The sequence below is a fragment of the Empidonax traillii genome, unplaced genomic scaffold (assembly GCF_003031625.1).
Source record: "Empidonax traillii isolate 1590-97213 ecotype Southwest subspecies unplaced genomic scaffold, ASM303162v1 scaffold189:size1549363, whole genome shotgun sequence".
Classification (NCBI taxonomy): domain Eukaryota; kingdom Metazoa; phylum Chordata; class Aves; order Passeriformes; family Tyrannidae; genus Empidonax; species Empidonax traillii.
In genome coordinates, this window is record NW_020955382.1 from 1,278,956 (window position 1) to 1,306,247 (window position 27,292).

At 42.8% G+C, this 27,292-nt stretch overlaps 1 protein-coding gene across 2 annotated transcripts in view; it reads left to right on the plus strand.

Annotated features, from left to right (window-relative positions):
- The first annotated feature begins 12,442 nt into the window (after nt 1–12,442).
- The window catches only part of KCNG2 (potassium voltage-gated channel modifier subfamily G member 2), a 55,178-nt gene continuing 40,328 nt past the window's right edge, over nt 12,443–27,292 (plus strand). The window contains exon 1 of one of the 2 annotated variants that reach the window (XM_027886565.1): nt 12,443–12,536. The gene's annotated coding sequence lies outside the window, so the exon portion shown is untranslated. Of the gene's footprint in view, nt 12,537–14,847; nt 14,947–27,292 lie in introns of those variants that run through there. The other variant, XM_027886567.1, reaches the window with a different exon arrangement.

Sequence of the window (27,292 nt, forward strand, 5' to 3'; positions counted from 1 at the left end):
ACTTCTTCATAGCCTTGGAACTCTGAGTCCATCGCAAGGGCTGTGGTGAGGGCGCTGAGGAGGATGACACACCTTTCAGGGTACCTAAAGCTGACCACTAGACGTTGCTCAGGAGATAGAACAACACCGTAAGTTGGAGTAGTAGCTGGAAAATCAGCCACACTGCACACAAACCTAGCTAAGCCTGTGCTGAGCTTTACTCCTGGCTCCACACAGCTTAATGACTGATTTGATTGGAAATCTGCATCCATCTTCCTCTGAGGTGCCATCTCAGCCATCTACGGGCTGTTTTGAAAATGCAAATGCTCTCCTTTTCACATAGTTTTTTTTTTATTGCTCACGTGCTCTCCTTTTTGAAAATAATAAAACGTTTAAGCTAGAAAGAGGAAAAGAAGTGGAAACACACTCCCTAAAACTCCAGGAGCTGGCACGCTTGCCTTGCACGTTGGCAGACATTTCCTTGCTTACCTCCACTGTGGTAGCTTTCTGGTAGAGCGCAGCAGGCTCGTCTTTTCTCTTTCAAATGTGAAATCCTCTTCTGGATAAGCAGTGAAACTACTGGCTAATGCTCACTTGGATGGCACTGTCTGACAGAGCTGGCTGCCACGGTCTGCAAACGCCACGTCAGAAACACACGTGCTTTAATATCCAGGGCTCGTGCAAGCCCTCTGCTGACCTGGAGGCAGGGAAAGGAGAGTGCTGGTCACAGAAAATAGGTTATTTTAAATGCAGTTGGTAACTTCACATGGCACTGTGTCCCTCTGCACGCAGAAATGGCTGGTAGGTCCCTCACTCCCCCAGAGGATGCCACAAGCACGCTGCCAGCTGCCCCTCAGAGATCATCTGTCAGCTCTGTAAGACCAGCAGTGGAGGTTAACAGTCAATTTGCTGTATCAGTCTCCCTGGCAGTCTGATAATTGCAATGTTGAAAACTGAACCAGGGGGGATCCAGAAGGATTTCTGGAATAGGCAGGCAAATTGGCTCTCAGCAAGTTTCTGACTCCCTGTTGTGGAACACCTTCAGCATTCACAAAAGAGCTCTGTGACTGAGCAATGACCTAATTGTGAGATGCTGCTCTCAAAGGCCCTGTCTCCTGTGTGCCATTTAATTTTGGGGAATTCTGCTTTAAAGGCATTTTCTTTCCATTTTCTTGAAGCACTACTCTGGCTTTGTGCTTACGCCAACAGCCTTCAGGCTTTGTCTACACTGAGTCTGGAAATATTTCATTCCCCTCTCCCCAAGCCAATCATGTTCAAACACAGCGTTTGTGGAGAGGTGCTAATGTGCTTTCCCAGGCCTCTTCAGACATGATTTAAAACCTGGTAGTTAAAAGCATAACATAGAAAAATATATTTGCAAAAGGATACGTTTTTCTCCCACTTACTTTTTCTTCTTCTAGTTTTCTCTGAAAAACTGATCCAGATCTCATTTGACTGGGCATACTTGCTTATAGCTGAATGAATTTAATTGAAAATGTGTGTTATCTTTTTTTTTTCTCAACACTGCTGTAAGTTCTGTGATGGCTCTCCTTCAGACTTTACCTGGCTCACCTCAAGTCCTCTCCACCTGTGGATCAGTAATGTGTGCAATGTGTGACGCATAATGAAACTGGAAGTGGTTTAAGTTCCATTTGAAAGATGGTGCCTTCTATTTTTTAAATAAAACTGTATCCTGGTTTCTCATTGGCAGTCTAAGATTTTCTGCAAAATCCAGCTCTTCTGATATTTTGGTCTTTTGATTAACTCTTTCAGACAATACATTTTTCTGTCTGCAACTGTATTTTCCTGTTCAAGTAATACCTTGATATTCTGTCTTCTGCAGAAGAATGCTATTTTATGACCAAGTCTTCAACTTTCAGAGATGAAATAAACCATACTCCCTTATTTGACTGAAGGCTTAGCACTTATCAGACTTGTTTCTTTCCTTCTGCACCTTTGAATGTGTCAACACTATTTTTCCTTGGGATGAAGCTGCTCCTCTCTTGCTCTCAGCCACAGCTGCCCCTACTTCTCTGTGGCTTCCTGTGCTGAGGGGTGGCCCCTTAATGGTATTTGTTTTGGCATTGATGGCATTGATTTTTATGATTTTTGTACCTGCCTTTAGCCCCTGGATTAGCCCCTGGTTCCTTTTGTATCCAGCCAATTGATTCAATATTTTGATGACTTGCTACTGTCTTATTATGACTAATCCAAAAGACTGAATAGAGCTTAGCCTGCGCTGGAGCTTGCAACAATGCCTGTTAGATCACAAGCATCTTGTGTCACCACGAGCAAATCACTTATTGTGTTCGGGCATTTAAATTCCGATGGGAAATCCATCAGCTTTAATCCTTATCTCAACTGTCACTGAAACTCCTCCTGCAAGGAGCAGGTCTGAAGATAAACTTTCAGGGTCTGTGCTGAAAATTTAAGCTGCAAATGTTGTTCTAACACTTTCCCTGAGACTAGTTTTATTGAGGCTCTGGAGTATGTTCAGCCTGGAATAGAATAGGTTGAACTTGCATATTAAACACCTCGTAACACAAAGTTGAACAGTTTGGAGGAAATACCATCTGTACAGCCTCGCCTGAGAAGTGATGGAGAAGTATCTTCTTGAAGCCTCTGTTTCTGTAAACTTGTTAATCAGACTTGCCTGAGTGTGCATGAATTTCCCAGGCTGACCTCATTAAGCACGTGCTTCCACTGTCCCTTTCAAGGTGGCTACATGCAATTCATGCCAGCAGATATTTCTTTTTCGGTAGCTAATGACCCATAATCCGTATGCAAGAAAGAGCTACTACGAAATATTTGCAGATAAAAATAATTTTCTTGTATGCTGTAATAAACTGCATGGGTTTGTATCATGAATAGTGCAACACCAGGGAGAATGCCTCGAGTACGAGCTTTTCGTACAGGTATCTTTTTTTTTTTTGATAATGGATGAGAGGATGTTATTTGGGGGGGGAACACCAAGCATTTTATTTGTTTGATTTTGTCAGCAATTTACTGAGTTAATTTGCTTCCTGCATATGAACATGTTCATGCTCTTGGGCAATTGTTATGTTACTATAAATTTAATTAAGTAATAGGACGAAAAAAAGCATTCGAAGGAATGTTGCTTTAAATGTGCAGAACATACGAGAATCTTGAGCCTTATTATGCTGCTTTTTTTTTTTAACTGCTAACCTGTTGAATGGTTTGTTTTTACCTCTGACAAGTTATTTGCTAGATCCTGTAGTGGCACAAGGTTAAGTCTGTCAGTGATGAGGCTCTGGTACACGATGTTCTTTTGATCTACCAAGGTGGTACCTCTCCAGGGCTTTGGGTCAGGGAGGAGATTAACAGCTGGCAGACCGATGGTGGCACAAATTCCCAGTCAGAGAACTTGGATCCTCTTCCCCAGCTGTGAGTGGTCCCCTTTTCCCCCACAGCAGTGCCCTAGGCAGAATGGCACAATGAGAAACACACACAGAACTGGTATCATTTCCAGGTGTAAGCTGAGAAAAGCCCGTTGACTTCAATGGGGTTATAGCAGAGCATGGTATTTATCTCAAAACCAGAAAATTAAATTAGGAATAGCATCTTTGGTAACATCATAAATGGAGGGTGGGGAAATTAAATATATTTCTCTTATGCAGAAATTATCATTAATTGTGGCTTTCCTTGGAATAAGCCTAGAGAAGACAGGCAGGAGGAGAAACTCTACTCCTGGAAGACAACTGTGTTGAGGTTGTCCCCTGATGGCCAGCTGAAGTCCAGCCACTGTAGCTACTTCAGCTCTTTCAAGTAAAAAAGTCTGAACCACAAGTCATCAGAGGAACTTCCTGAGCATCCCCAACGCCCCTGCAGCTCAAGGACTTTGTAGGGCATATGAAGGGCAGAAGGTATCTTTTTTTCTGTGCTGTGTTAGGGTAGCTCTTTCTCATAGTAATACTTCAATGCCTTGCTTTCTCAGTAATGCAGCTTCAAAGTTAGTGGGTACCAAGAGGTTAAAATGCAATTGTTTGCTATTAAAAACAAAAACAAGGCAAAACAAAAAGGAAACAAAAAACCAAACCATCGAACCAAAATAAAACAAAACCACACAAAACCCAATCAAACTAAAACAAAACCCCGACTAAATAAAAACAAACCGAAACCACACAAAAACAAACAAACCAAAACCCCAAAATCCAAACAAACAAACAAAAAAGAAACCAGGGAGAAAAAAAAAATAAGACGGATTTAATTGATCTACAACCTCTTTCCTTACAGTTTAGGAAGTATTTGAAGGATGGATGTAGAAGGAAAAATTGTCCCTGCCCCACTGTACTGACTCCTCTAGCAAGAGAGAAAAAGTTTTCAGCCTTTTAGATGACTTCCTATTCTGCCCTGGAGCAAGACCAATAGTCTCTCAAAATCACCAGGGACAGGACTGCTGACCCACTGGTGCCCACAGCCCACCAGCAAGGCACTGATTCTCTCCAGGGTTTTGGCCCAAAAGATCTAACCATCCAGTTTCATGTGCAGCATGGGAGTGAAGCCTGCTAAAGGTCAGTGTCTTTCTAAACAACGACACCCTTATCTGGACTCTCTTAGGGGTAAATGGCCTGTCAATTTTTTTAGAATAGCCTTTCTAACTTCTGAAACTATTCATGCTCAATTTTTATGTGGCTTTGGGAAACGTACCGGGTGTTTAATCAATTTTAATTTCTAGCTGGGCTTTGAAAGGCTGTTTTGCAATGTGTGCTGTAAGGAAGCAATAGCATCATCGAGTTAAAATAGTGAAATAGGATTTAATAGCAAATTACTTATAATAAAGATGAAACTTATGCATCTGCTGATTCACTTTAAGAGTCATTAATTAAAAGGAAAAGTGTAAAGGTTGTTGGTGACATTTAATCTGTCACCTTGGTTTTACTGAAGACAGATAGCTAAGGAAAGGAGAGATGTCCTGCTATAGGATGACCTTCTTCAGCCAAGAAAATTCCCTGTTTCCATGCTGTACCCAGAGCTGTCTCAGCTGGAACTCATTTGAGTGTTTCAGGCATTCGCTTGGGCTCCAAATGATCTGCCATTTCTCCATTTAAAAAAAAAAAATGCTCAAAAAACAATATGAAAAGGATTGCTCAGTTCCTTTTAAATTGATAAAACTGCATGTCCAAAGAATCTGAAAGAGGGCAGTGGAAAATGAGCGAAATTTTCTGCCTGCAGTGATTCAGCTGATGAAAGCCCCAGCACGAAGCACAGCTCGATCAGGCTGGTGTGAACGCTGCCGGTCAGGTTATAACGCGGATAAGTGAGTCAATTTTGCCCTCCCGAGCAGTTTCATCTCCATCACGACCATTATAAGACAAAAAAAAAGCGTTTTACCGAGAAGTGGCCTCATCTCCTAGCACAGGTTAATTACTGGCCGAGGAGGGGCAGCCTGCCAGCTGCTAAGCAGCCTAGCACCTACACTGTTCCTGAGCTGCTTTGCCGTGAAACTGCACTGCAGAAAATGAGCTGGAGGCACCCAAGGTGGCTGCTGCTCCTTGACAAACCGCCTCCCTCCTTCTCCATCCTTCTGCTCTGAGGCAGTTCCCCCTCTGTGGAAGTGAGAAGGTTCCTTCATCGCAACAAAGGAGAAAGAGCCGAGAGCAATCAGCCCTTTTGTGACACCTCCCACTGACGCAGCTCCCCCCCATGCTTTTGAGTTGTGACAATTCTGAAAATCTTTTTTGTTCGTTTGGGGTTTTTTTGCTAAAAATTCCCCTCGGGACTCTGGGCATTCATTACATGGTAATTCAATCACTTGACTACCCTGACAGTTTTTGTTTGCTTGTTTTCAGCAGCTCCATTGCTATCAAGCAGTAAACGTAATAAGCAGTATAGATAGGACATCAGTCTTGCTCTTATCAAGACTAAACACTGTGAGAAAAGCTCCAGTTATCACACAAATCTGCTTAAATAATTCTGCAGGTCCCATGGCTGAAATTACTCATGTTCTTCACTGCAGTGGCTTTGTTCAGCTTTGTGCTATAACTCAGCCACTGGCATTTGAAAAAAACAATAATTTAAAAATCATTCAACTTAACAACTCATGTAACATACACCAGACCTTCTTGTACAAATCTTAGCAGCATCCTATTTTGTTTTTAAAGACACACTCCTAATGTGAGCCATGATGGAACTAATGGGATAACCACATTCCCCCTTCACCCTCCTCTGTATGTCATCTGCAAATTCTAACTCTCCCTGTTTTAAAAAATCCATATCTGACAGAGTTCACAGATGACACTGTGCATATTCCTGCCCTAACCTCCGTTTCCCATCAGCCGTTCGCACCTCTTTCTTGTGCTGTTATCATAGGCAGGAATAGGTTAGCATCCACATGAACAATTTACAAACAGCTACCTGAATCCCAAAAGGTGGCTGTGCCTTAGGTGGATATTTGGGGTTTGTGTAGAGCTGCCTGAGACCCACCTGTGGCCATCTGTTTTCCTCTCAAGGCCTCATTGCTACGTAAAGAGCAAAAGCACACTGGCAAGCCCCACAGTATTCTCTATCTTGTGTTGAAAGCTGCTGGAACAGTAGGTCTGTTGTTTTCCTATGAAAAAGATGCCACACATACCAGCAACATGACACTAATAGCAACATGAGCAAGTCATTTACCTGATTCCTGTCTGTTGGGTGGTAAGTGGATTCAAGGCCAGAAGATGATGCTCACAGCCATGTACAGAGACAACAAATACAACACTGAAGTCAAAAATAGCACATCCTTTCCCGACCCCTGAATTTTTTTTTCAAAGCTCTGCAGTAACTTCAGCTTGCACTAAGAAACTGGAAATGTTAATTATAATGTAGTCCTTAAAAAGAGCTGGTCAAATTCATTAAGCCCACTGACCTCTTGCTTAGTGAATTCTGTGGGCTGCATGCTCATTACATAGAGGGGTCTGGCGTTTCTGATGCTATTTAATTTATTGTTTCTCATGGCAAACAGACTGAGGCAAGAAAAGCTTCGGGGCCAGTTCTCAATGCAGTCTTTATAATGTGGCCTTCGCTACAGATTTACTTCTGCATCAACTGCTGTGACAGACTGAATGGTGCCATAGGCATCAATATGATGAGTGCTTTTCTGAGTCCTTTTTTCCATAAAATAAAAAATACCAACCTCTCTGCTAACTCAGGGAGTCCCCCAGCCATCCCCTAGCAGGTCTCCAGGACACTGGTCACCCCTGACTCACGGCATACCCCTGATAAATTAGCATCAGACTAGCCCTTCTGTGAAGCCATGCTCTGTTTCGGTATATCTAGGCCAGCATTAAAGTTCAGATTAGGACTGTGCTTTTGAAAATAGTTTCTTGATTCTCCCCATTTACTGTGCCCTTGCTTCACACTGCCTGACCCACGGTCTTTCTGCAGGAGCTAAACTGAAAGCTGTGCCTCAGCCACTGGTGGGCTTTGAGATCCTGGGAGCACACTGCAGCTACTCTGAAGGAAAAACTCCTGAAACACACAGGTGTTGGAACCTCAGCACCATTTTGCTCCTAATGTTGACACAGCCATCCTTCACTGTTTGTGCTCTGGTCCATTTTGTACCCAAAGCGCTGCAACATGTGCAAAGCAAGATGAATAATACATAAATTTTATCTACCTGGATGTGTGTCTATAGAGGAAGTTACTGTGAAGTTAGTGAGTGGGACTGCGAAATTACTGTACACCAGCTCTTCCTGCAGACCGCTCCAAGTGATAAATCACTCATCCCTGAAAAAGACATATTCTCCTTCAACAAAAATTTAAATGCTGCTTTATAGCCCAATAAGATTTCCATGCTCATAAGCTTCCAGACAACAGGAATGCTGGATGATTAAACATTAATCTGAATTAACTTTCAGAGTGATTTTTTTAAACTATTTTAAAATTCTGTGTACTGACACTGAATTAAAGGGGATGTACTTTTTTTTCCCCCAAAAAATAAACTACGGTTTACTGTGAATGCCTTAGTTCTAAATAAGAGAGCCAGCACAAGAGCTTAGATTGGTTTAATGATCCATTTCAAGAATCTGAAACTAATGAATTTGGCTTAATTTTTTTCCTGAGAACCACAGAGCAGATAAACCCTACAGAGATCATTCTGATATTATTCTTCTCTCATTGTCCTTGATTTTCAGCCAAATGGCTTCGGAGAACCCTTCAGACCACAAAGCCTGTAATGCAGCAAATATGACACTTCGAGGTGAGACGCTGAATTTACACAATGAATTGTACTTAAGAAGCAATTTTGCCCAAAGCAGGGCAGGATCAAGCTTAACACTATTGCATTTGTTTTCCACTTGTTTGGCTGCCTGACCACGTCTTTATTCAGTAAGTATTGGTTTCCTCTCAGAGCCTCGTGTGCTTATTTTGAGAGAAAACCCAATTTCCCAATTGCTTGCAGTGTATGCTCTGTATTTCTTCCCATTTATAGAATGTTTTCTGCCTTGGTGTTTCGAGTGGGCAAAAAACATCTACACACTAGAAAAATGTCTTTTCAGCCTGAAACGGGATTTGTTACACCAGCATGGAGGCGGACATATGTCGATTTTTAACTCCAAACCCTTTGTAGACAAGCAATTCCTGAACACGTGGTATGGCCTGCAGTCGCTGCCAGCCACCTGGGCTTGGCAGCTTGGACAGACCCTGACACAGGGATGGTTTACAGCGTTAAGTTTGCATCTGCTCTGGAAATAGCAGCTGAAATCCATCTATACGTGTCATTACCGTAAGGGGCCTGTTTTGATAAGTGTTAATTTGTACACCAGGGTCTCATTTCAAATCATGGAGCCAAGCAGCTGAGAGTTTCCTGCTTGGCAGAGTTAGTCTCTCAACACCTTTGTACTTAACAAGCTTAGCGAGGGTTTCTGTTTCAGGGTAGATTTGCATATACTACATTAAAGTTGAGTTTAGCTTTAATTGGAAGGTGACTTATATGCTGTTTGTTACCACTGTGCTCTTCAATTGGATGCAAGAGATTACAGAGACACAAATTCATTGTTGTGACTTTCAGCAAAGCTGCAGAAACATAACCTGATGTCTAATAGAAGAGGAAGCACCAGAGCTGTAACTCATAGCAATATTATTTACACACAAAAAGGATATGGCGTGTTCATAAGCCTGAAACCACAGTAGCTCTGTGATGTCTTCTGTGACTTTCTTGATCCCCTTTTTTTTTTATTTAACTCTTGTGATTTTCCACCTTCAGTAATTTCACCTGAAATAATTTGAAAAATTTGCTTTAATGTAAAAGTACATCCTGCTTGCAACAGGCTTTATAATTTCTATATATAGTTTGCAGAAAATTCTAAATTCTCCTTCTTACACAAAAGAAGACACACAGAAAATATTATATTTATATAATATATACGCATTGGCACTGTCACAGTAGATCAATAATATTTTGCATATGCACATGGCCACTTTACTCTTGAGGGGAAAACTACTGTCTTTTCTGGACTGCTGTAATTTGATACAATTATATTATCCTTCCCTACTGCATTGATATCTTCAATATAATTTCTTAGCTCTGGGGATTTTTTTTTTTTGTTTTGCATCAGCTGCCTTGAATGGAGTCAGCTGTAGTCATGTAAATAGAAGTTCAGCTTAATTATTTTCCTGCTTGAAAAATCACTTTTACCTGAAGCAAGCTATGCTTCATTTCCCTTTCTTGTTTTCCCCCCCATCCTTTTCCCTCCCTTCAGCTAGAAAAATAATTATCTCCATGACAGGTACCAAAATTTTGCTATCTGCCTTTCTCTCCCTTCAAAAGCACACTCAGCACTACTTTGTGACAATCGATCAAAAATATTACAATAATAGCGTTCAACACAGTCTTCACAGACACATTCACTTACCCATCTCAGGGATTTCTGTCTGCTATGAGAGCTGAAGAGTGGGAGTCAGACTTCCAGGAGCTTCCTTTTGTCCCTGCCACTGTATCCAAGGAGCGAGTTTCTATAACGCACATCCCAGGGGCCCAAACTTTGTGGTCACTATCACCTTTCTCTAACTTTTTAACTAGGAGTAGCACATAAAGCTCGCCTTCTGCCTGATGCCACTGTTTCTAGGCACACCCCCTGCAAAGGCTTCCACTTAGTCTTTTCCAGACAGACAGAGACAACTTTTTATACCGGTTTGGGGCTAAAAGAACTTTGCTGACTGGGACACCAGGGTGAAACTGTAAAATCACAGCTTTAGCACAGGTTCTTACTGCCTCCAGCCATGCCCTGTTTCTTTAGTCATGGCTGAACTAATTTAACCATGGCAGCTCAGTTTCTCCATCTGTAAAATACATGTAGTAATACATAAACTCTTATCCCTAATACTACTTCCTCCTAAAGACTTCCTCCTACCGGCACCAAGTTCATCGTGGCAGTAATAACAAGTGAGATGCTACAATGATTCAAACAAATCAACAAAAAAAAGAGCAATGCTAGGAGTTACCGTGTTGTATGTGTAAAGGAAAAGGTATCCTTTTTCCCTCTTCACAGCTCTGGAATAATATTCCAGCTTTTCTCAGATTTCAGACTTTAAAAAAGTATTGCACTTAAAGCTGCAGTTTTGTGCTTTATGGAAGTGGCTCTCGGTAAGCAGTGCAAGTGAGTGCTACTATGCTTATTACACCTTAAAAACATTTAAACACATTTAAGAAATTTTAAACTAATTGAGCAAGTGAAACCGAGGTGTGCCATGTCTTCTGTGTTTGCCATGTCAGTGTCACTGTATGTGAAAGGCAAGTTGTTTCAAATAGTTTTTAATATTGATACAAAAAAGGTCAGATATTGTGATGCCCATTGGAATCCCAGATTTAGTGGGAGAGCAGAGAGGAGTGATTCATAGAGAGTATGCAAGAAGCTGAGCCAAGATGGAGCTGAGAAGGACATGAGCAAGGTTGAATGGGTGGTCCTGTTTGTTTGTCTTTTCATAATGCAAGAACAACAAAATATGAAATTAAATTAGAAAGTAATATATTTAAATTGGAATTTACTTCTTCACTGATAACCAAATAGCTCAGGAACAATGAATTTTTCCCTTGAAACTTGATAGATTTTGTAGCAAATGTAAGCTATAATCAGTAAAACCCCTGAAATGCATATTTATGTACAAAGAGAACCTCCCTAATAGCAAATACTATCTGTAGATGGTATCAACACAACTACGTCCTGCTTTCTCTGAGAACTGGCTCCTTGCAGAGACAAGGGGCTGCCTGGCACTGGCAGTTTTTATCAAGTTTGACCTGACGAATTCTTGCAGCCGACTCCCTAACTGAGAAAAGAAATTAATAAATGCACACATAATCTTTGCTTCGGTATTAAGAGGCAAAAAATCCTGACAGATGCCAGAACTAGCCAGAACTTTTCCCAAGGGGAAGGAAAGAAAACATTAAAAAAATTAAATTAATGAATGAATGCCAGAATCCAAACAAAATAAAACTTGTAAAAAAATGACAAAAATCCGGAGCCAGGTACTAGATGCCGAGGCAGAAAGTGGCAGGAGATAAAGGACGGACCTCAGGAAATGTAATTCAGTCCTTACAAATAGGTTATAACTTGGTACCGATGGGGGCGGGGAGAACGGGGGAGAACATCCTCATTACTGAAACCATAAAAGTTACAAGTGTGGTATGTTTTTCTGTTTGCCTGGTGGAGCGGCATCCTGCGGCGGTGCATAGGCGATGAGCAGGCGGGCAGAGCCCGCACACGCACCCAGCATCCAAAGGCTTAACATTTCCGCAGGCGCCTGCCCGCAGGTCGGAGACGTCTGTGCCCAAACGCCTGTGAACGTCGCTCCCCAGTTTGCCCCCCGAGGGGTCCTGGCAGGCTCCGGCACACGCGGACTCCACGGGCGTTCGGGACAGGGCCGGTGCCAAATCCCGCTCTTCCCGGGGCACCAACCCTGCGCGGCGCGGGCTGCCGGCACCGCTCCGGCCCCCGCCTCCCCGACGGGCAGCGGCTGCGCCGGAATCGGACAGAAACTCGGGGAGTCGGCTCTCCCCACCTCGGGAAGCGCCTCGGACGCACCGCGGGCTCGCTGGCATCACTCACCTGCCGGGGGCACGGAGCCCACCCGCAGGCTCGGAGCGGGGAAACTCAGCCGGGACCCGCGGCGCGGCCAGCACAGGTCCGGCGCCCGGCAGAGCGCGTTCGCCTCCTCAAAGCGCGTCGCGTTCGGGCTCGCTCTGAGTTCATGGGCAACTCGCTCCCGCTGCCCGCGTTGCCCCGAGGAGGGAGGGAGGGTGTGCTGGTGAAGTACATTAGCGACACTATTAACGCCGCTGCCCGGCGAGGACTGTGCCCTGAGGGGTAGGCTGGGGCCAGGCTGCCCGAGGCGCTCCCCCGGCCCGGGGCTGGCGGGGGGCGGGCGGGAGGGAGGGGGCCGTGCCCCCGGCGGCAGGCGGCGCTCCGCGGCCGCCTCTGGGGCTGCGGTGGCGGCGGAGAACAGGGCCGAGCTGAGCCGAGCCGAGCCGGAGCGCCCTGGGGAGCCGGGAGCGGGGCGCGGCGATGGAGCGGGCAGCAGCCGGCGGCGTCCCCCGTCCCGGCGGGGAGGAAGCGGTGCCTGAGGTGAGAGGGGCTGCGGGCGGGCGGGCGGGCGGGGGCCACCCGGTGGGGCAGGGACCGGTGCTGGGGTGGTGGTGGTAACTTCTCCGCCCGCCAAGTTGCCGGGTCCGCTCCGTGCCCCGGGCCGTGCGTGGGGCGAGGGCGCTGCCGGGGCCGGGGCGAAGAGCGGCCGCCCCGCCCTGTCCCTCCCGCCGGACCCCCGCCTGCCCCGGGGGAGCTGGAGACAGCCCGGGGGTGAGTCCCGAGGGTCAGCCCCGGGCTGCGGGCGGTGCCGAGCGCCGGCCGGCTCTGCCCGGGCACTGCGCCCCGCGGGCGGTGCCGAAGGTAAGGGGGCTGCGCTGGGGGCGGGGGGCGCCGGGAGCTGTAGCGGGGTCGCGGCCTCTGTCCCTGCCCGGGCTGCCCGGCAGCCTTGCTTTGTGCGCTTGCCTTCTTCGGGTTTTGGGGTGCCCATTCCGTTTAGTTACAGAAGCAACGTGTGCGGAGCTGTCACTGGAATGACGGTGGTTTGCCCGGGCGTGGAAGTGCACGGGAGCCCCAAATCCTCTAGTTTTTGCTTCGGTAAAAATCCTCTAGTTTTTGCTCCCGCTGGCTTGCCGAGTCTTTCTCAAGGTTTGCACAAAATTAGGTCTCTTGGTCAGGTTGCAACATCTACTAAATAATATGTATAGCTAATGGGATTATGAATTTCAGTTCGGATACTAAGCAAAATTTGCTCTGAATAAGCATGGCAGTCATAGTTAAGTGTTTGCTAAATGCATTACTATCAATTTGAGTGCATATTATTAGTATGATCAGATCATAAATTGTGAAGGAACGTGAAGGGACTGTCTTGATTCATATTTGCACCGTGTCGTTTTAGTATTCCAGCTTTGGCATTTGTCCTGAAAACAGGGCTTAAGGTTTGTCCCAAGGAAGAAGCTACTTGTCAGTAAGACCTTTGGCAACCCTGATCACTTCTGATGGAGTCCTTCTGAAGTGAGAAGCTCTCCTTTCTTTGAAGTGTTTGTGCTGGAGTTACTTTTGCAAGAAAAACTTATTACAGCATCTTTCTCTCAGGGTAAAATTGGCTTGGTTCGTGAAAAGTGGCAAACTTCCCCACCTGAGGGCATGTTTTTAGTTCAGCCCGAGGCACCAAAGTTACTTCAGAAGAAAAGGTGTCTTTTGAGTTTGCCTGTCGCCTCCTGGCTATTTCCACGGTTCTGAAATGACTTGAGGGTGACCTTCAGAGAGAGAAGTCAGCTTTGCTCAGAGGATTTCAGACCTCTTCTATTTGCTCTTCTTAAGGCTTCCCTAAAACAAACAAGCAGAGCATTTGGAAGGAAACCTATGATTGAATATTCAGCAATTCTTTTCTCTTGGGTAAAAGCTGATAGACGTTTCCGCTTGTTTTGAAAAGGTTTTTAGCCAAGCAAGAAAGATCTGATTTGACACTGCCGAAGTAAAGTATGAGGTAAGGCAAAGGAGGGTAGTTTCGGGGTTTTTTTGTACATCTCTACTTCTGTGGGGAAATGGGGTTAAAAGCTGGGTGAATTGTTGTAGGGCTTTTTCCATCACACTTTTATTTTGGTGGGTTAATCAGTGTATCAGTTTCTGTGAAAACTCAAGGCTTCTGCCTTTTGAAAAACATTAGTGGTACCACCGGGTATTTTCAGGCAGTTCATATCTGAGACACTACGGCACTCGCTAGGAGATTAACAGCACTTGGCCTTGTGCCTCTGGGCTTGTGCCTAATAATACATCGCAGGAGCACTGCATTAACTGTCAATAAATGTCTGTCATCTCTTCGGGCTTAATTACAGAATGGCTTTAGAACAGCAGATGAAGAAAAGTTTCAGCTCAGCTTTTAAATGTGATACAGCCCTAACTCTCATGGTACCTAGATCTGTTGCTAGTGTCTCCATTAATATAGCCCTGCTTTGCTTTCCTGGCTTTGGTTTTTGAAACTTTAAAAATGTATGACTTTGTTTCTTTAATTTCCCTTTAGCAGCTCCGTGTTGATAAAAGAGAAGAGAGTTTCTTTAGGATTTCATTTCTTTGCTGAACAAGACACTTAGGCAGGATTGTGATCATCTTCGGATGCTTCTGATATTTCCCTTTCCTTTGTCATTGTGTTTGATTCTGGGAGAAATCCTTTTAAGTGCCTGATGATGATTTCAGGACAGTCTAAGAAATTGCTCCAAGGTAATCAGATTGTGTCTTGCACTGAGTCCAGAACTGTCTGCAGTCAGACAGGATCAGTAATCAAGCCAGTGTTGGATGGATTTTTAGACACTGTGGAAACCCTTGGGCTTCTCTAGCATAAGACCTGTCTAATTGGAGAGGCCAGAGCCAGAAAAGCCAAGAGGAGCTGATGCTGTAGCTAACCTGTGCTAATATCATGCACTGGTACTCTTGGTACAGGGTGAGTACCGAGGTGGGGAATTATTCCAGAGTATTGTCTTCTAAAAGCTCAGCATAGCTTTTAGCTTGTGAACTTGCATGTACACAGCTATTTGATTGCTTGTTTTGAGCAACTGGGGGGAAAGACTGAGCTGGATGTGATCCCTGGGTCCTCAGATTGTTTGCAAGGCAGAAGAAGAGGCAGCATTTTAAGACTGAATGGATGATAAAAATGTTTGATTTGAATGGTACTAAGAGAAGGAAGAGAAAACTGGCAGTAGTGAAAACTCCTAATGTTCTAAAGGTCTAAGTGATTTAGGAGCCTTTCTCCAATTTTAAAAATGACATAGGCAGTCAAGGACCACCAGAGTGTTAAATCTGTGATACAGTTGGGTCTCAACAGAGATGGGTCTCAGCAGGGGTTCAGAAAATTTCAGATGCATGTAGATGATAAGGATTGAGATTGTTCCTTTTCAAATGTTTTGCAGCTCTACTAAAAAAATTAAGAAGCCCTGTCAGCTCTGGTGAGGTACCTCTTTAAATACTCAGAGTGCCTTGAATTACATTGAGTAATTTAGTTGCTCCGTTAAGACATTAGTTTTGCTTTATCTGTTATTGTGTGTTTCCCTATTTGGATTAATATCTTCATCAAATTGACTATGACGCTTTTTGTAATCAATCTACCTTAATGCTTTGTTTGAATCAAGCATTTTTAAATGCCTATTAGTTAAACCTGACAAGGTACTTGGTACTGGTTTCCTGGTCTATGCTTCTGCAGCACGCAGCTGCATCTGATTTCAAGAGACAGTTTAGCCCTGTGGAAAGTCAGACCCTGTTGCTTCTGTTCCTCTTGTGCAGTGACATGCCTGTGGAAGACCTTTTCCTTGCTCCTCACTTTTTTTTCCTTTTTCGATGGGCTAAGATGCCAAGGCAAATTAAGATTCTGTGCAGTGTGGTTAAATGGTGATCAGAATGAAAAAAATAACATTTGTAAAGGTTCTGGTGCTGGTCATATTGGCTGATGAAAGACAAGTGGCTTTTCCCTGACTTCCCAGGAGAGTGGGCAGACACTCCCTATGTTATTTAGGATGAGAGAGAGGCCAGAGTCACTCTGCTTTCTTGATATTGTCCTTTTGCCCTTGCCAACTCAAAACTCATCGTTGTTTACTAAATATTGTGCTTTAAGATGAGTGCTTTACATCTTCAAACTTCCGGTGCTTTCACTAGCCTTGGGTGCATGTATTCCACTGAAGAGCAATTTCTGGAGAATTTTTCTTCTTATTAAATATTCAAAATCTTTATGTTTTTTCACCCTGGAACAACAATGAGGAGTATACAGCCTCCCAGCTTCTTAACGTGAACTGGCATCTCTGATAATCATTCAAGTTATATGAACAAATTTGCTGTTTCACAACCATTTGGTGATAAAATCTAAAGCTTTAAAGCAAGTCAGAGGTGTGTGGTATTTTTTTCCAAATGGCAGAAAACTAAAGGAGGATTTTCAATTACTGTAATTGAATCAAGCCATTCTAATGAGTTCCTACTCCTGAGTAGAAAAGGTCCCAAATTATTTCCTTTTTGTTGTCTTTTAGTATTCTAAATAACTACTTTAAAAATAAGGATAATTAAGACTGTTACCTGTGATGCCAGCTATTGCTCAAAATAAATGTAAACCCACTTTGTTTACAGGATATCTGCACAAATAATGGTTCTCCATGCTCCGTGCTACTTGGTTAACCAGTGTCTTTCTGACTTCTCAGTAGAATTTGTGAAGTTTCTTGAAAACAAGGGATCAAAACTAAAGTGTGTTAGATTAGAGCTCAGCACAGGTCGCAGGAAGTAAATCAATAATTGACAAATGGGAAAAAAAACATGAGCATTTAAAAGGAAAAATTTGTACCCAAGATTTTAGGAATGTTAAAGCAACAGAGACAAAACAAAAATAAAACATTAAAAATGTATCAAGAAATTGACTGGTCAGGGAATAATGAGTGAGATCCATCTTCGTCTGTGTGCAGAGTTGTGCCAGGATGCCCACTGCTCACCCTTCAGTGAATGGGAACTCCATGGGAATAGCTGGGACTGTGCTGGTGATACCCTTTTCTGTCTGAACTCCATCATTCCTCAGGGAGAAAAAAGGATCCTTACACATAATAGAATCATAAAGTCATTTAGGTTGGAAAAGACCCTCAAGATCAGGAAGTTTAATTGTTAACGCTACCAACTCCACCACTATGCTGGCTTCGCTTGGTACACCTGGGGTTCAGTCATGAGCCTCTGGAGAAGATTTCTAAACATGATTAGTTGCTGGGAAAAACCATTCTGAACATGTATATATCTCTTGCCATCCTGTAATTTTTTTTTTTAAAGTGTTTGTAGTCAGACGTGTTATTGGGATGGACTGAAAATGAGGTTTCTCAGATGTACTGTAAAGCAGACATGGTGTGTTGACAGTGAAGCAGATTCTTCATGTCATCATTTTATGCGTATTTGCCCCCTTGCCTCAATTAGAAGACATCTGTGATTTTAAGAAGTTTAAGGAGAAACTGGACAGATTAAGGAACCAGTCAGATTTAGGATAAACCATCCTCCAGGAGTTTGGCATAACTGAGTGAGTAATTTTGTTGTGCCAAGCCTTTTACCCCTGAAAATTAGGCCTAACTCCAAGTCTAGCACATTTCTGAGACTGGTTTGGCATTAATGGGCTGCTACTGGCCTAAGGTGGAAGGATTTCATTCACAGATAAACTCCCTATTTGTTTACAGCTGAAGCAACACTGAATTGCATGAGCAATAATATAAGAACGGCATATTCAGAGCCAACAACAGTGGGAATGTGATGGTTTAACCACACAGGTGATGCAGATTAATGAAGGAAACGATACGTGATTCACACTAATGAGTTGAGGTCAAGTTGTTTGCATGAGCGACGTGAAGCAAGGTCAGACAGGAACCTGTCCCGCTGTCTGAAGGTGGTTATCATGGTGATGGACAGGGGGTTTTTTTAGTGTATGGAAAAAAGCTCTGGGTTGTTTTTTGTTTTTGGTTTGGTTTGGGGGTTTTTTTAATATATTTTTAAAAATAGGAACAACCTGCTTTGGAAATGAGAAGGAAACAACTTCAAGAGAAAGTGCAATGTCAACACTAAATCATTGAACAGTCTAAATAGTCGAATAAAGGATAGACTGAGCTTGGGGGAAGATGAGGGGTTTTTGAACTTCTCAGAATGAAGTGCAAGAATCCTAGGCACTTCATACGGAACAGATTGTGATGGAAAGCAGAAGAAACAGTTGTTTTCTTTCGGATTATCAGTGCAATTTTTTCAATGGGTAAAACCAGAAAGCCAGAGCCGCTATGGAGATCCTGCAATCCCAATACAAATTCATTCAGCAAAACTCTGAGTGAAACCCAAGCCTCTTTAGGGCTTTTCAAATATTATTCCAAGGCTAAAGTCTGTATGGGTTGGAATTCTACTTTATTCTGACCCGCCAGGATGAAATTTTTACTTGGTTCTCACGAATTTATTTTCTTTCCTCACAAACTGCCTGTGATAACATTAAGAAGTTAGGGAGGAAATACTTGAAAAAGCAGATATTTCCTTGGACATGGAGCATATCTCAGAAACTCAAGTTTCTAATTCTGACATTAGGAACTATTGCTTTTGGAGATCACTGTAAAGTGCTTCTAGTTAATAAAGATTACGGTAGACCATCAAGACTGACTCTGCTTTGATGGCAGAGACTTGCCCCGTGTCTCTGCAGGCAGGCTTGTACCATTCTGCTGCCATTACCGGAGCTTTTGCCATCTTTTCAGTCTGCAAGGCTTTGTTGCTCAGTTAAGCTGTTAAAATTGATTACGGTAATGCAGGTTGATGTACAATAATGCACGATGATTACAATAATGTATGTTGACATCGTTCTGAACCAACCTCCACTCTCAGAATAAAGACTGGCCTTGCCTGCCTGGCCTGAGCAATCAGCAAAGTCACAGGAGGCTTGTCTGTGGTTTTTATTGATGTGTATCAGTATGCTTACTTTGAATGGTGCTATTTATAGAATGGCTTTCAATATACAGAAGCACACAGTAAAATCTTGACCCTGTTACGTTTAATTAGGGAAACAGTTCCTGTGGCAGTACTCAATACATTCAGTTTGTTAGTTTCCAGCCAAGTTTTAGGTATCATTCCCAGCTTGCATTCAGTGAACTTGTGTTCATTGTTTAAGGGAAAGTCATATCAGTGCCTTAGGGACATCTCCACTGTTCAAAGAATCACAGAATCACAGAATATGCTGAGTTGGAAGGGACCCACAAGGATCAGAAAGTCCAACCCTTAGACAACCCTGCGCAGGACCATCCCCAAGACTCACACCATGTGCTTGAGAGTATCATCCAAATGCTTCTTGTTCAACCTACAGGAAGGCAGGAACAACTCTAGTTGCAGCAGTTCTAGTTCAGATAAAGTTGATTTGCTACAAATTCTGTACCTAGAATAATTTTGTTGCAGTGCTGTCATCTGTCATGTTTTTCAAAGTAATTTATTCAGATTTGACTTTGAGCTGTAGTTTTTAATGTTATTATATGTCTGCAAAATCATTAAAGGTGTTTCAGGAAGGACTTTTCTGAGTATGACTCTAAAACCTGCAAACCCCCCTGCAAATATATATGGAATAAGAAGCTGATCAGGGTTACATATGGAAGAGAGAAAAAAGAAAAATTTTGAAAAGTCTTTTCGTGACAAGTTTAAATAGTCTTGAAGCAGGTTTTTTATACCTACTGGTTTAGAAACAAAAGGTTGTGTCCTGTGAGGCTTGGAAATGCACAGCATGCACAACTTTTTCTTTATCCACCAGGAGTACAAGCAGCATGTTCTCCACACTTCTGAGAGTCCCAGCATTTGGTGATTGTAGATTGCGAATGGATATCCCCTTTTGTATGTACATTCTTCAGTGTAAATGCCACTAAAATATTTCTCAGTTTAGTATTAAATTTAGTGTTTCTCTAAAAGCCTTATTTTGCTTTCAGCCTCTCCTGGTGGTTTTATGAGGCTTCACGCCTCCATTTCCTCTAGCTATGGAAGAACTTGAATTTGTTCTGCAGGCTGCTGTTAAGGGCTCTTCAATGGGAACAATTCCTGGCTGCATCACAGGGAAATGTTCTTCTTGGCCATGCTGCAGTAAATCAAAGGAGCCTGTCCAGACCTGCCTTTGGGTAAATGAGAGCACACCTCTGCCCTAGATGTTTTAACTTATATTTCTTTGTAGCTGTACTGTGCTCTGGAGTTAAAACTCTCAGAGTTGAGGATTAATGGTATACTGCCCTTGGGCTAAGCAAAACTCCTAATTTTGTTTCTTTTCTAATTTTAAAATAAGGAAACTGAGAAAGGGGCTTGCATTCAGTGTCTAATCCTGCCAGACTTTACCCTTAGAATCACAGAATCATAAGATCTCCTGAATTGGAAGGAACCCACAAGGATCATCAAGTCCATGACAACAATTTGTTATGTAGCTTAATTTTCACCACAGTCTCCTGGTGTTCTTGCCTAATTACTTTTCAGTTAAAGCAGGTGATCGTCACTTAGCTTTTTTTCCCTCCACTTAGAGTTCCAAGATGATGGTTCCTCACTTGGGTGGAGCAAGAGCAGCCTCAGGGCTGCCTGACTTGGTCCGGTTCTAAACATGTGTGGTCAGGGACTCAACACTTCATCTGGAAGTCATTTTAGCAAGATCTGGTTTTCTCCTGCAGGAAGGGAATCAGCATAAATACCTTCAAAACATCCACTAACTTGGACTTGGCAGAGCAAAACTGTGTTTTCTGTCGGTGAAAATCTTAACTGAGCAGTTGCAATCAAAGATTGGCTGCTTCTCTGCACTGTCCCAGTGGCATAGAATCATAGAACAGTATGAGTTGGAAGGGACCCTTCATGAGTAATTCTTATTCAAACCAACCTACTGCATACATCAGTATCCTGAAGCTGATGGGCTCATGTAAGTACAGGGTTTTGAGAGTGGGTCCTTATAGAACATTTAAAAGCCTTTTATTTATCAAGTCTCATATGCTCTAATTACTAGTTCAGAGTTCTTATGCTTTGTCATGTTCATAAGTGTGGTGAATCACTTTTAATAACCGTTGTCTTTCTCTGTGAGCTCTGATGGTGTCTGTGGTAAACTGACAAATAATACCTGTTCAAGTGCTGTACATGTGTAAGTGCATACTTTTTTGTTTCATATCAAACATGGCCCCTTGTTAAACAACCTACTCCAATTCTAAATACTGGATTTTTTTTCCTTTTTTTTTTTTTTAATTATCTAGAATTGATTTATTCTTCAAATGAGAGGATCTACCTTTATTTTAAAAGTGAGAGAAGACTGGTGTACTTGTACTTTGATATCTTTTAATGGACTGGGTTAATTGAGATTCTTCTAAAAAAGTGTTGTAAGGGGGGCACATTGCTGTGTGCATGTATCAGTGTGAAAAACCAAAGTCAGATGAGGATTTGTCATGTATAATGACAGCAGGCTGATTCTTTTCTGAAGCCTCTGGAGTCAGCATTTCCCTGGGCTCTTCTTGCCTCCTTCATGTTTGAGAAGATTTTTCAAGCACATTCAAAAGATCAAAGAGTGTTGGTGACATGATTTCCTTTCCCCCCTCTTTTTGCTTCCTTGGCATCCTTTCTTCTGATTATTCACGTCTGAGTATCCTTGTAAAAAAGGACAGTGTCCATTTGTTCTTGCCTTATCCCCTGGAGATATGGGTAAATTAACTAATTATAACTATAAACTAGGGGCACTGTTTATTGTAGAAGGCTGACAAGCACCAGGAGTGGGATAAACAGAAGGTGCAGTGATAGCATGTGCCCTTGGTGACCTGTGCAGATTAATACGTGTTTAAACTCGGATTGCATCTCCCCAGAAGAAGCAAAGAATCCTATTACCACCATCCTGGCCTTCAGGGTGTTAGCAGCAGCTTGGACAGGGTAGATTTCATCCTTCTTTCCGGTGAACTTCACCACCGTCGCTTCTCCAGGATCCTGGCTTCATACACTGCAATCTTTGCCTTGAACTTTGTCACAAGAGCTCTGTGGGGCCCGTAATGACCTACTTCATGGGATTTTGATAGTGCTTTCCTTCTCAATAAACCTAGTTATTGCCGTGTATTACCTTCCTTAGCTCAACCAACCTCAACTGCAGGGAGAACTGTTGAGGAGAGAGGGTACAGATCTCTGAGAAATCCACAGAAATCATTTACAATCCTGACAAAGAGCAATATTTTCTTACTTACCTTTTTCCATGAATTCTTGAGAATCTTGAGTATGTCCGTTTATACCACTCTTGGCGTTCTCAAAAGTGGACCATTATTGAAAAGTATTTGTACCACAGAAAGTTCCTACTCTACAATTTTTAAGTTATTCTGTGCATCACTGGAGATTTCAGTGCAAAATCATGAAGCAAGAGGCACACAGCTGCAGTTAAATTAAAGAGCATAAGAAAGGTATAAAAGAAATCAATACCATTGCTTTCAGAATGTAAATGAAAAAGTAGTGTGGAGGTTTAGGGGCAAACTGCTGCTAAGAGCAGGATATGTCATGGATATGTATCATGAGGTTCTTTGAACTTTCCAGTGAAGAGTGTTGTATTAACTACTGATTTTTCCAGCCTGTTTCCACTTCCAAAAGCTAATAGACCATGGTCTGACTTTGAGTCATTCATTGTTGGAATTTCAGCTGGCCATGAAATGTATTCAAATAGTCATAATGTAAGTTGAATGATCCACTTTCACTTAAAATAAGTTAGTGTAAAATTACCACAGACTGGTATTTTGACTTCAAATAGTGCTAGGTCATAGTAGAACAGCGTTCAGGCTGTTTATCCGTGCCCTTGGCATTTTTTTCTGCCCTCTCTAGTCACAAGCATGAGTTTTGCCACGTTCATTTTGTACAATTCGCTTACCCATTCACAGGGACAAAAGGTGTCGCCTAAAGTGGTTTCACGGGCACCAGCTACATGTTTGTGGGACTATCTCTGAAAAAAAGGTGTGATCGTAGCTTACAAGCTGTGATCAACAATGCCTTGCCTCAGGTTTCTGAATGAACTCCTAAGCCCCTGGTAGGGGCTGGATGAAAGGCAAAGATGAGAGGGAGGACAATCCTGTGCCTGCAGGTGTGTAGCTTGTCTCTCATAGAGTGAGAGTGAGGATGAAAGGCAGAGAGTGACTGTGAAAAGGAAAAGAGTGTCCCTCTGCCTCTTCCCTAATTTCAGCCAAGCCAACTGGTAAGTGCTGGAGTGCCACAAAGCAACATGATGGTTTCTAAGGATCCAGGGATGGATTTTAAAACATTTGTGTGTTGCTTATTCGCCCGTGTTACATTTCTTCTACACCAGTGGGTTCTCAACAGCATGGCAATAAGTATATTAGTACAGTTATGTTTAGGGTTTCGTAATTATGTAAAAGGAGTCTCATTTATCACTTTTTATTTCCCACCCACATTTTTTACTGTGCATTCTGAGATGCCGCCAAGTGTCCCTGAAACACGGTAGCAGTATAGCCCTAAAGAAAACTAAACATTTTTATCAGAAAATAAAACAAAGCCCATTTATGACATGTGAGTTTGTGTGTTAAAGTGGGTGTTTTCTTCCTTGCAGCTGCACTTAGTGACTCTGATACAGTTCTGGCTGCTGCCAGTGCCTGCCTTTCCCCAGAGTGACAGCCCCTCTGCTTCTTGGGGGCAGAGAGGGAAGAAGTATGAGACCTGACTCCTGATTTGCATCCTTTCTTTTTTTATTATTTTCTTGAGTGGATTGGCAGGCATGGGTATGAGAGAGAGTGAAGTCCCTTGAAGCTTTGCAGAGGCAAGATATGCACAAAGGGGTGCCAAAGTCCCTGTGGAGGGAAGGACAAGGCAGGCAGCCAGGGAGGTAATGCTGGGAGTCCCTTCTGTGAGCTGGCATGCAGGACACGGCAGCAGAGGAGGCTTAGGTGAGGCTGCAAGAGGGAGGCTTTGGCTGGACCTTCATTTCAATGCTTTTTTAGGTCAGCAGGTTTATTGCAGCCAGGAAGGGCTGGGAAGTCAATGGTTGTGTACATGCATGGCTAGAGAAGATAGGGACTAAGCTGTAAGAGCTTTATTATTGCACTAGGCAGTCCTGACTCCCTGTCTTTAAAGTCAGTCTTCATGCAGAAGGTGCTGCTCAGCCCTAATGACACCTAGTGAAGCTGTTGGCTTTTTATGATGTGTTACAGAGGGAGGTTTAGACTGGGCCTAGCAGAGTTCTTCTCCCATTACCTATCTTACCTGCTCCCGTGATGCAGCGCAAAGGAGTCAGAACAATGCCATGGCTTCTTCCCTCCACCTCCTCAACCCCACGTGCTACTCACAAGAAATCTGAGACAAAAAGACCGTATCACATGCAGAGCCTGTCGCTCCCTGCCCATCAACCCCTTCGTGTCAGTGACTCAGCCTTGCCGTGGACCCTCAGAGAAGCACGTGTCCCTGTTGAATCACTTGGTGCTACGCGTGTGGAAAAGAAGCATCTGCTACTTTGAAGGGTGCCTAAAATGCCAAAAAAACCACCATATTTCAGCGCCTTGGGGTGGGGTGAGAAGACATTAACCTGCAACTAGGTAAAACGCTCGCCTTTTTGGGGGGAGACTGAGCTGATGGACTGAAGTACACAGAGCTGATTTCCTCCAAGGGAGGATGTGAGTGAAGGAGGGATAGGCAGCAGCATATGGCAGTTCAGCTCTGAAAAGGAGCTGTGTAAAATAGCACCTCCTTATTTAGCAGATCAGCTTCCTCTGTGGGTGCCCTAACTTGATTTTGTAGAAGACCTAATTCTTTCTTTGATAACTCAGTGGAATCTCATGGTTCTGAGGGAACTGAAGATTTTTCCGAAGTGGAAAGACACTATCAACTTCCAGGCAAATAACATATGTTGGAGGAGAATTTTAGGAGGCAGCATATCAAGATTTTAGGCCCTGAGAAAACATTTGGAAAGCGTTTCAGAAGTAAGTAAATGCAAGATAGAATCATGAAAAAAAAAAAAAAAGTCTATTTACTTTTATCTGCTCCTTAGCTGGACAAAATCAAAGCAAAATCTTTGCTTAATTGTGGACACATCTTGGAAACATCTGCAGGATGATGCTTCAAATAGCCTCCTTCCTCCTGCTCTGAAAGGTCTGCAGGCTGAAAGGGGAAGCACAGGTAGAATGAGACTGGGGCTCAGGAGAAAGACAAATCGTCTTTGCTCTGGCAAGTTGCAAGTTTATTGTCATTTGAAACTACCTTAGGCTCGATCTCGTGCTCCGTGAATCACCTAGAAGTCACGAAGCGCTGCCAGGAGCTGGCAAGCAATTGCTAGTAAGTCACTGGCATAACTAGAGTGTTAAGGTTGGAGTAGACCCAGAAGGTGAGGTACGACAAAAATAGCTCAGTGTAACTGATAAATTATTTTCCGTGTTTCAATTCAAGATAAGAAACACTAATTTTCAAAGCAAAAACTAGAGCAGGAGGCACGCGGAATATTCATTTAAATTTTGACTTCCCGGCATGTTGCTAGTCTAGAACAAAATTTGCTGGCCTCGCCCCCCAGAAGAAAAAAAGAGAATAAAGAGATGGTGAAATAATCTGTATCCATCTGCTTTAGGGAAAGCAGTCAGGTGGTGTGATTTCACTCCAAAAAAAGTCGAAGAAATGTTCAAGAAATGGAAAGAAATGTACATTTTCTAGGAAAGGAGTGCACTTTTGGTTTTCTGGTTTGTATAGTATGCCCAGGTTCTACTTCTAGGCATTGAATGGCAGATGAAGTAAGACTGGTTGAGGCTAACTAGAGAGGTGTGGTCAACATTTGTAGTTACCTCTTGTCAGGGTGACAGACTGTCCTTACGTCCTCTGGCACTGGTATTGAATTTCAGCAGAACCAAATTTTGAAAGGTTTTAAAACTGCCAAGAATAATTAATTGAGGTTAATCTGTAGAGGGAAAAGAAGTGGAGGAATCATAAAAAGTGCTGACAGTCACTTAGTAAACTTTAGGCCTAAAGGTTACATGTGCTATCTAGCAATAAGAGAGAAGCCTAATCAAAAAAAAGGCAGTTTGATACCAGTCCTTGTCATAGAAGGTAAATGATTATGTGAGAAAGAGGGACATATGGAAGGTTAAATGTAACTACTGGAAATACTCACTGGAAGTTTCAAGCAATGACATATCCAGAATTAAACAGAAAAAAATGGGAATGATTTAAAGTAACACTTATTAAAGCATAAAATAAATAATTGGAAAAGGTTTTAAGAACGATAGGAATATAAGTCAGCAAAACAGAATGACCCTGAAATAAATTGTGAATGTGCCTATTTTACAGGTTTACTTTGTTTATGAGAGCACATTCTGAATTTTATGGCAGTCTTTGATTGTATTTATTTTCAATTAATCAGTTGTCATACTTTTCACGTAGAAACTGAAAAATATTATAAAGAGATAGAAATAATTCATGGTATTTAGAATGTGTTTCTTAGTGTGCAATATGCCTTAGGTTCAGTAGCCAAATCTTCATTTGGCTTTTGGCTTGTTTGTTTACAGTCATCCAGGTATGAAAAATCTACATGTATAGATGCACTTGAAAAGACATTTGAATGGCTGCATAACTGATTAGCTGATACAATTATGTGGACATATTTTGCATGCACACATAAGGAGATGGTGAAAATGTAACTTTAAATATTAATTTTTTTGGCCACTGTTTTGATAGTTTAAAGAGCTGTTAGTCGTTGCTTATAGAAAGTGCCAGGAAAACTTCATCAGTTGCCCACATATTCCCTGTGTGGTAATAAAGTGGTAACTCCCCAGCCCTGTTGCACCGGCAGGTTTAGCAGGGAGCGAGGATGAGGAGCAGGTGACATCAGTGCACACACCCAGACATGAAAAGGCAGGGTGAACCTCAGCTTCTGAACGAAGTACCAAAGAGAAGTTTGCCAGATGAAAAGGTAACTTAGGTGTTGTTTCAGAAATCAACGTCAGGGCCTGCGGGGATGAGATCACAATAGCTTTGAAAGTAGGACTTAGGTAAATAAATGACAAATCACTGTTTCCAAAGCCCAACTTCAGTAATCCTCACTCAGTCAGGTTTCAACTTTGTGGCTTAGATTTGATGGCTGAAAGTGACTGGGATTAAGTTCTGTAGTGGATAACAATTGCAGGTCAATCTTTTAGAACATATGACGACCATGGCTGATTTAGATATGCTTTATCCCATAGTGTAATTGTGCATCTGTCTAGGGAACAAAAAATGGACCTGGTAATGAGGAGGTGGAATGGATGCATGGGGGGTTGATACTGCGAAACATTTATTTGGGCTGAAAGGGTCCATAGAAAACGGCAAAGTATGTTGCT